Consider the following 10,353-nt stretch of genomic DNA (forward strand, 5'->3'; position numbering starts at 1 on the left):
TTTTATTCAAACAAGAAACATTTATCGAAATATAATTAGATATTTTGGAAGAAGTTTTCTTGTAAGTGGGACAAATAAACGTGTGAGGATAATAAACAAATGGGCACAAAAATAAACACTGAACATCATAAGAGTGAAATGTAAATTAATGATTTAGCTATTATACAATCATCCAAACAAAGCGAACGTTAAATCGTGACAGTTCTAAATATTATTGGTACTACTGATAATCCATTTATGTCATTCCTCTTTCGAGAACGTAAACATGTTTGTGGAGTTATTTTTAAGAACGATAAGGGAACAAATATTTTGAAAAGAAAAAAAGAGAGACTGAACTATTAAGGTGAGACATGTGAAATGCTGTTCATGGCTTTATTGAAAGGCTGAAAGGTAAGGAGAAAGTCAAGATAAAAAATAGTTGCTAAGTGTTCCAATGATATACAGTCCATGTAAAGAAATTGGCTTCATAAGATAATTTATAAAGGTATAGATTTCCAATCATTCTTAAGTAAGATGATATCTCATGAAATATTCATTAATCGCAGGTAGCTTCAATCGATATACTTTTAAATGATTGCTAATAAGATCTGGTATGTTGGTACTCAAGCTAAATACCCTAACATGTTAATCTTGTACTAACCTTTGTGCATGCATATCTCTGAGGAAGTATCACAAGTTCGTTCATTTGAGCAGTCTTGGTTTGCACAAGGATTCTAAAGCAAAAAGATTATATACATGTATCTATCATTTTATATTGAAATGGTCACAAAATGAAAATTAATTGAGATGAGCGAATATTAATATATAAAAAAAATTTGCAACATATTTATACTGATGGACATTTTTATATATCTTACATTCGGTAAATTGATGATGCTTCTTTCACATGAGTAAACATTTAGATAACTTTAATTCAGATGATGAAGAAACATTTGTTGCTAACATTGATGAGACCACTGATGATTCTGAATACAAGAGGTTTCTCCTTCATCCTGTGTTGTGGGGCAAGGGATCTTGGATAGTAGCTTACAATTACAACGATAAAAAAACAGTCAGTGTATTACCGGTAGGAAATTCCATCTAACTATTAAGCAACTGTAATCAAGTGAAACCTTCATAATTTTTATGAAAGAAATTATTATTGTACACAAAGGATACATGTCTATGTTTTATTTGCTAAACTTTTTTGGTGCAAGAATTTTTTTAAAAAAAATTTTTGATTTTACGAACCGGGGGAAAAGGGAACCATTTTCAGACGTCTAGCAAAACAAACAGATAAAAAGTTTCTGTGAGGTTTTTAAAAAAGGCGCAATAATTGTACAAATTTATCAGTAAATCTAATTTTAAAGGGAAAAGGGCATGCAGGTTTTTTTTAAAAGCATTTTATATTGGACAAAAAACGTTTCTTTGGAAACCTCTTATTTTAAACGTACGTATGACATTTATATTTTTACGGGGCAAAACATTGATTTATTTTTATTTTAAAAAAAACTGCAGAAAATTTGGGAAAAAATTACCCCTACTTATGTATTTGTTTAATATTTTAAAAATGTCAAACAAAAAATAGAAAGGTTTTCCAAAGTAAAAAAAAACCAAAAAACAAAAACAAAAGGAGCATTAAATTTAAATTAAATGTCTATTCGTTTCAAAATTTTTTAAAAAGATTAAATAAAAAAAAAAGGGGAAAAAATATTTATAACATTTAAAAGGTTCTTTTCCCAAAATAGCCCCCCAAGGGCGATATTTAAAAAAAAAAAAAAAATTGCTTTGTAAACCCAAAACAACGACTAGGGATTAAACAATACAATGTATTATACAAAAACCCGAATCTAATTTGGGAAAAAATTTCGAATTATCAAAATATGGTTTAACGGTTTTTAAAAAATATTCCCCCTTTTTGTAATTCCCCTAAACCCCGTTTTAGGTTCCCTGGTTTTTAACCGTTTTTAATGTCTGTATACAAAACCCGGTCCTTTTGGAAGAGGTTTAAAATCAGGGTAAAAAGGGTGATTCCCAAAATTTGGGCAAGATAGCATGATCCCTTTAAGGGGGGGGGAAAACCAAAACATTCCCTTTATTTGGGTTTGGTTTTTATCGTAGAGGCCAATTTTGGTTTCCCCCACCCCTTCATTTTTCAAAAAATTTTTTGAATATCCCATAAACCCCGTATCTAGAATTTTGTATAATTGCGGGTAATGGAAAAGAGGGTGTTTTTTCCTTGTACAAACAAAAATTTTCTCTCATGCAAACTAGCGGGCTCATTTTCCCCTTTCCCTTAAAAGCTGATATCCCTAAAAGTAAACATCTGTTGCTCATTTTTTTATTTAAATGCAAAAAACATTTTGTAATTTTTTTAAAAGAAACTATACTACTACAAACAAACCATTACCCCAAAACTAAATATAAAAATTACAAAAAAAACAAAAAACATTAAAAAAAACAAACAATTTTAAAAAAAAGGAAAAATTAATCTTTTGGTAATAAAAAAAACTCAAAAACGGGCAAGGCCTAGAACCAAAAATATGTCAGGAAAACATTTTTTGGGGGGGACCTCCAAAAAAATTGTTTACAATTTTTTGCTTTGTCATATGGACAAAGTTGACACTGCTTCCTAAAACGAATATAGTAAAATACTTTAAAAAGTGATTCTCTTTATGGAAAGTAAAACAAATTCTATTTTGAATTAATTTTCATTTTTTGCCTACGAACGTTGTAAATTGTTCCTTGTATTAATAGTATTTATAGATAGATGAATGATATAAAGATCACCATGACCCTCTTGTATCTATATTTATTTATTTAGTTGAAAATTAAAAACAAAACTTTTCCTGAATGGATCATTGTGAGGTAATGTATTTATATGTACAAACAAATGAAATACTACTTTTGTTTCTGCTACTGTATATGCTATACAATGTGTTGGACGTGAATTTTTTAAATGCAGCTTCTTGTTTAGATAAGATATGTCAAGGAATTTATGAAGTCCGAGCTCTTTGAAGACAGTATCAATATAATTTGAAAATCTTTAGATGGGGCAATACAATAAGCATTTAAATTCAAAGTCAAATTTACTTTAGTATCTTTAGAGTTTAAAATGTCATTTTGAATTAAATTAAATTAATGTAATTTCAGATCAGAAAATGTTGCCATAATTATAAATCACTGATTGAAAAGTTTCTGCAATAAAAATAAAAAGAAACATAATTGGGGAAATGGAAAAGATATTACCTGTTTGATCGTTATCTCCGATGCAGGAATGAATAAACAACCTTGAATGTGTCCATCCCCTCCGTCAGCGGAAGAAAAAAGTTCACAGAGGTGCTCGCGCCTTCTATAATTGAGAGACGCACAGTGTTGACGTTGTCCGCATTCTTCCACACATCTAGGTAATGACACATCTTTCAGAATTAAAACCATGTCTTTAATTTCATGACATTTTAATTGAAAATTTATATCATAATTAAATACGACTCCTTTTTCATTAGTGAAGACAAACGAATGCACGTGTTTCAGAAATGAAACAAAATACAAAATTAACACAGTATAATATACTTGTTTCATTTTGCAATATTTCACTTGTCCGTAACAAACTAAAGTTGGATAACGGCGATCCGAGGTATGTAACACTATATGATCTAAGTTCGTTCCGTATACCCATGAATATACCATTTAAAAAAATCTATAATCCATATTTTGTAGAAGGTCCAAATGTTGATTCGTTTTCAGGACGGCCAGTTTTACTTAATAAAGAAGACTCTATAGTCTACATGTCTGTTATAAATGTTTCCATTGTAACTGAAGTTTTAGAATTTCATTTTAAGCATTCTCGGAAAAGTATGATTGATTTTTTAATTCATGACAAACTTAACGTCTTAAAGAATGAGTTTGAAAGTAAAATGCAGAAAATTTTACCTCCATTTTTAAGACATGTATTTTTCAATATTAAAAAGATACTGATTTATGTATATAATAAATAAACGTGATTATTGATGGCTAACAAATCTCGTAAAGCTTTGTTATATCGCTTAAAATATAGCTAAGGCACATTGTGCATCAGAAACAAATAAATTTTTACTTCTTTAGAAAGGGCTACCATGAATTTGATCATGTTTAAATAATTTTAGAGAACGTTAGAGTTTTTTTTGTATGAAGAAAGTATAGATAAATGAGAAATAATTTGTCATGAATGTAGCAAAAACTGTCAGCAAAGTAGTAGTTTGAATTTCATGCAAAATACTCATGTACTATAACTGTAATTATTGCTAAACAAAAGACCAATGAGTAACTTTTTGGATACTATGAAAGTACAGCAATATTAATAAAAAGCTTTTAAGAAATAAAAATAAAAGCATTTCTCTGGCATAATCGACCTATAATTTAGCGATGTTAACTACTATTAATTTCCATTTATAACCTTCCATTTATAACTTCATTTCTTAACTTTATTTCATTTGTGTCATTGTTTTATCATTTAAAACACTTTCAATCGATACTCTTAAATTATACTGACTTTAATTTTTAGCTTTGTTTTATCTCATTTATATCATTGTTTCATCACTTAAAATATTTTGATTTGAAAATGTTAAGCTCTATATCTTTTGCATCTTATTTATATCATTGTTTCTGATTTAAAACACTTAAATTTGACACTAAGTAGCATTAAGTTTTATTGATGGCTTTGTTTTATCACTTAAAATACTTTCATTTAGTTATATGAACTTTCATTTAACGTTTTTATTTTTTATTTTTTATTTATTATACTTAACCTTTTACCACATGAGCATATTGTGAAAAATGGCCGTTTTCATTGAAAAGCCTCCTGTTAAAATTTCAAACTGCTATTAAACTATGAAAAATTGTTCAATACTGATAAAAACTTGCCACAAATGTTGACTGGACCATAATCTCGTAACAGCATGCTCAACCTTAAAATTCCTGTTATCATGGCAACTGGGGGACGTCTAAAAATTGCGAAAAATCACTATTTTGCACTTTTTTTGTTTTTCTTTTATCAAAACTGATTTCAAAGAGCTGCATCTTCTCAATGCATTGAGATAGAGTAAAAGGCTTTTCAGCGTTGGTATGGCGATGAGGTCGAATGTCGCCCCCTTCAAACCCCCCAAACAGAAGGGCCACATCCCCCTTCTGGCAAACCCCTGATGTTTCATTTGGATGGGGGGCCGCGCCAAAAAAGTGATCACTTTTTTAACAACATTTCTCAAACGAAAAACAGTGTTTGGGGCCTAAAAAGGGCATATCCCTCATAACGTTTGCGATAGAAAAGTTTGTGTAGTAGTTAAATTATTTATTAACTGTTTTTTAATTTTACTTTGATAAGTTATATGAACTTTCACTGATACTTTATTTCATCTCAATAATAGAATTGTTGTTTTACTTACAAAAATTTTATTTAACGATGTGTTAAGTGAATTTTCAAGATATCACTGCTATATTTTCTCAAGCTAATATTTGCTGGTGGTATATTGTAAAATCATTATTCATATTGTGATTAGAATTGTTACAGAATGCTTATAATGAAAGAAATAGTAAGCACAATTTATTAAAAGCAAATGCGTGAAATCGTCGCAAAACTTTCTAAACATATCGGCGTATACGTGCGTATTTAAATATAAATGCGTATATAAATATATATGGATATAATATGTAAACACAATAAAAAGTATATGTAAATGTTATCTAATACATATATATGTATGTGTTAAATAACATTTAAATTCTATCTTACAAATTTGTCAAGAAACGGTCATAAGGTTATGAAAGTAACATTACTTTACATTTTTTATTACAAAAATAATTTACCAAATATAGCTTTATACACTTTAAACTATTTTATTTGATAGTTCTAAAGTTTTATGAACTTTTAATTATAGCTTTGTATTCTCTAGTTTGAGCATTGATTTATCTCTTTGAATATTTTTAATTTGACGAGGTTAAGTTATATGTTGAATGTTCAAATATAACTTATTTTTATCTCATTTATCGATTTGTTTTATCTCTTAAAATATTTGAAATTGTTCTTAAATAAAACAAGTGTCCTTTATTAAATTGTCAAAGAGTCTTCTATCCGGAATATTATTGATACGCGAGAAAAAAGCTCTCCGGGATACTTTAATGACCTACAGATGTACAATTAAACGGCGATTTAACACCATTAAGTACAAAAAATCGAAACTCAAGAATTTCAAGTATATCCTTGACACAAAAAGAATGAAGTCGAGTATAATGCTTTCGTTAAGATCTTATTAATATTTCATGACTGCTTATGATTAAAATAATTGAGAATCGTTAAAATATAAGTCAAGCATGTGGTATTAAACCTTGCTGAACTGTTTTGTTTACTTTTTTATATCGAACTTCATATTTTGGCGCAGTACTGAGGTACTAATAATTAGATGATTAATAAACTGTCAGCATGAAAGTTTTCATGGATTTTTGTCCAATAGTTTGTAGTTCGTAATTGAGAGATTATCGCAAAGTGAAATGTTAACTAAATTTGAAAATTTTGATACAAATAAAGACTATTGTACATGTAGTTCCGATATTGATTCAAGTGTAAGCAATTTTTCAGATATTATTGAAGAAGTTGTTCCCCTTTATTGAAATGTACTTCGGGAAAAGCAAAACATTTTGTAAAAGATGGAAATGTCTTTTCATGCTGTCGATCTGTAGCCTATTTTTCGTTCGAAGGTGGAAGGAGTCGACAATGATATTCAAGGCGTCAAGTTTCACATTTTCGTAACAAGAACGGTTCTTGTTAGAGCCATCCTCTCGAGTTAGTTACGAAAGGTCAACCAATCATCTCTGGTACTTGAGATGTCTTGACATCTACTTACCGTATGCCTTCTCCACAAACGTGCACGTCTCGATAGGGATTTGGATAATAAATGATTACTGCAAGAAACTAACAGACTGGAAGAAGCCAAATACAAAAATTCAAAATTATATTGGAAAATGTTTGAAAAGGAATGTGCCGGGTTTAAGAGTACAGATATTTCAACTGATGTTTTTGAGCAATATTTCAGGTCAATAAATAACTAAAACTTCATACAAGTGTGCGTGAGCTTGCTTCAAAATTGGCACCAACGTTATACAAAAACAATTAAAATACGTTTAAAGCAATAACTTACCATTTAATATCAAAAAAATTATTGTGAAAAGCAACTTGAAAAGCGCGAAAATGATCTTATTTATAATAAATGCATGCTGTGACAGAAAAAATATATATATTATGCCCCAGATAAGTGTTGTTAACTAATTTACATAAATAATTTAGACACGAAGGCAACAAATTGTTAAGAAATTATAATTTTACATTGATCATAATTATATTAATGAACCTTGACACATAAAATATGGTAATTTTAATGGCGTTGAAAACAATTAGAGAGTTCTAGGTGAGGGTGCAATGCTTTTTATTTGGCCCTTAAGTTTGATATGGAGATTTTTCTTGTGTATTTAACTCGTAAAAATGACAAAAAATCTCTTTCCGTGCAATTCAAAGAAGGAATACGTAGGTCAAGCCTACTCTAAAAACTAAACATGTAACCAAAAATAATAAATTCTAAGATATGTTGGGTCAGTTTTTTTTCATTTTATAAGTGATGATAATATTTGAGGTGATGATTATTATGATTTTGATGAAAACGATGATGATGGAACTGATCATGGTTTTAATAATGAAAACGTTTGAGATGATGGCGATTTTGGTGATGATTGACGGAATGATGCTTTTAGTGGTGATGATGAGCGAGGTGATAATAATTATAGACGTGATAGAATGATGATTATGATGACGATGATAATGTTGATGATGATGATGATGATAATTTTGATGATGATTATAATTTTGATGAAAATGATATTGTTGATGATAATTATATATTTGATGATAATGTTAATGCAGGAGTTGAAAATTATGATTTTGATAATGATGGGGATAAAGGTGATAATAATATAATGATTTTGATGCTGATGATTTTGATGATGATGATGGACCTGGTGATGATGATTATCATGGCAATGGGGTCGATAATTGTTATGACTTTGATGGTGAAAATGATGATGATGATGATGCTATATAACATTTCCTTGGTGACGATGTTGTTTATTTTAACCAATTTCATGACAGAGAGCATTATTCGTGGAAGCAAGACTTTACTTTTAAAAATGATGTATGTTGCTGGTGAATAAAGCACTTGGGCGCATTATTCTTATTCGTTTGTATTTAATGAAAGAACTATATGCGTTACAGTGCAACGGATAATGCTCTACAGAAAGCTCTATTTAAGAGCTATATGCGGCGTTACGAAGATAGACGTGATAAAATTGTTAATGATGTTAATAATGATTATGATGCCGATGATGACGACGATGTTGATGATAATGATGATGGTGATGATATTTTTGATGATGGTTATAATTTTGAATATAGCTTTTGGTATACATTTTCTTGTACTCAAAGGACCCGAAAGTGTTAACAGTAGCCGGCACCTTAAAGTAGGTGCGTTTCTTAGGAGGTTTAAGAAAGAATTACAAAATTGTTCGGTCTTGAATGCACGGGTCGCACCTGATCTTGATCACAAAGATTGTACAAGAAGTTTGAAGGATTACATGATTAAGTTACATGTATTTAATAAGCAACAAACAGTCAGTTTTAATTTTAAAACTGTTTGACTCTTTTATATGACCCAGTGTTAACAATCATATAGCAATAAGCTAAGCATTTAAGCATATTATTGTCATATATCTTGTCAGATGTTTTTATAAGATAAACATACTTAATTATAGTATGTAGATTGGAAATTGTTCACAATTTGAATTCAACCGTTTAATACAATAATTCATTGAAATGATTATAGCGATCCTAATTTGATTCAGTAAATGATTTCACTGTACATGTACTTACATATTAAATGAAGATATGCCCTGGTGACCCTTTCAATTTTTTCATAATCAAATATTGTTGACTTTTATGATAGAATTCGCAATCAAGATGATTTTTATTGTTCTTTTAATATGAGGGTTATGCTTATCTCACAATCAAAAATGAATTTTCATTGTTTTTGTTATGGGTGTTATGCTTATCTCGATGGAGGCAGTGAACGGCCTATTCAGGATACTTACATTTATTTTAGCCTATCATTAGATTGTTGTTTAGTAAATGAAGCTTGGCTGTTTGATGACTTTAAAGTGCTATCCTGTTCACCTTAGTATCTGCGTCACCAATGTGACGATTTGGTCATCATGGTTCTTGTACATGTGTTTCCCATGTGTTGCTATGCAACCAAGAAAAAAAAATGGCATAAAAAACTAAAGTAAGGGAACACTAGGTAAGCTTTTTTGTACATGTATATAAGGTTGTACTTTCTGTGATCTTTTTAAAAATTCTTAGCCTATTCATATAATAAAACAATTATTGACTAGTATGCCATTGAATATGATGTGATATTCACCAGCAGAAAGTCATTTTGACCTTGGATATCACCTCGGCCAATATGTCATCTGCCGATGAATATCATATCATATTCAATGGCTCACTAGTCAATAATTGTATAATATAAATATTATATTGCCCATTTCTACGTCTTGTCCAAACTCCACCCAGTATCACAAACGTTGTTGATAAACGGTCAAACAAGCACACGCAGTGAAATTAAATAGTTTGTTTAAATAAGCAGTAAATGGCTATACATTTGATATTGATTATCTGTTGTTGTTTTTTTTGTACTTATAGATCTATTTTGTAAAAAACAAATTTCTTTTGGCAATACAGACCACGGTACAGATAGTGCAATTTGGACCAACAGGGTTGTATGACGCAAATACAGTGTTTTCAAAAGTGACGTCGGTAAAGATAAGGTCAAGGTGTTTTTATTTTTAACAAAATCGTTAATACGCTAGTTATATGGTTCAAGTTTGGTTTTTAAACTTTCTTTTATTCATTATGATTACCAAGCTATACATTTGTTAATACAAAAGTCATAAGCTTGCAGAAAGAATTAGCATGGATTTACAGCAAACAAACGTATTCTGTAATTTAAGGGATATTTTTGGTTAAACATTATTGAACAAAACTGTGAATTATCATTGTGACTGTTCATGAGAAACAATAAAGAAAATATAACATCTCTAATTTCCCCAGCCCTGCACCGGTTTAACGCGGTATTCATCAGTCAAATCAATTGATTTACTGACCCCGGAGGACCAGAATTCATACCTGAATCCTAAAAAATGTTGTTACCACTCAGTAAACGAAATACAACTTTTCCATTTAATACGGTCTGACTATCATCATATTTACGATGCGGCCCGTTGCTATGAAAAAAATCGACC

This window comes from Ruditapes philippinarum, unplaced genomic scaffold (genome assembly GCF_026571515.1).
Source record: "Ruditapes philippinarum isolate M1 unplaced genomic scaffold, ASM2657151v2 ctg986_1_1_1_1, whole genome shotgun sequence".
NCBI classification, from domain to species: Eukaryota; Metazoa; Mollusca; class Bivalvia; order Venerida; family Veneridae; genus Ruditapes; species Ruditapes philippinarum.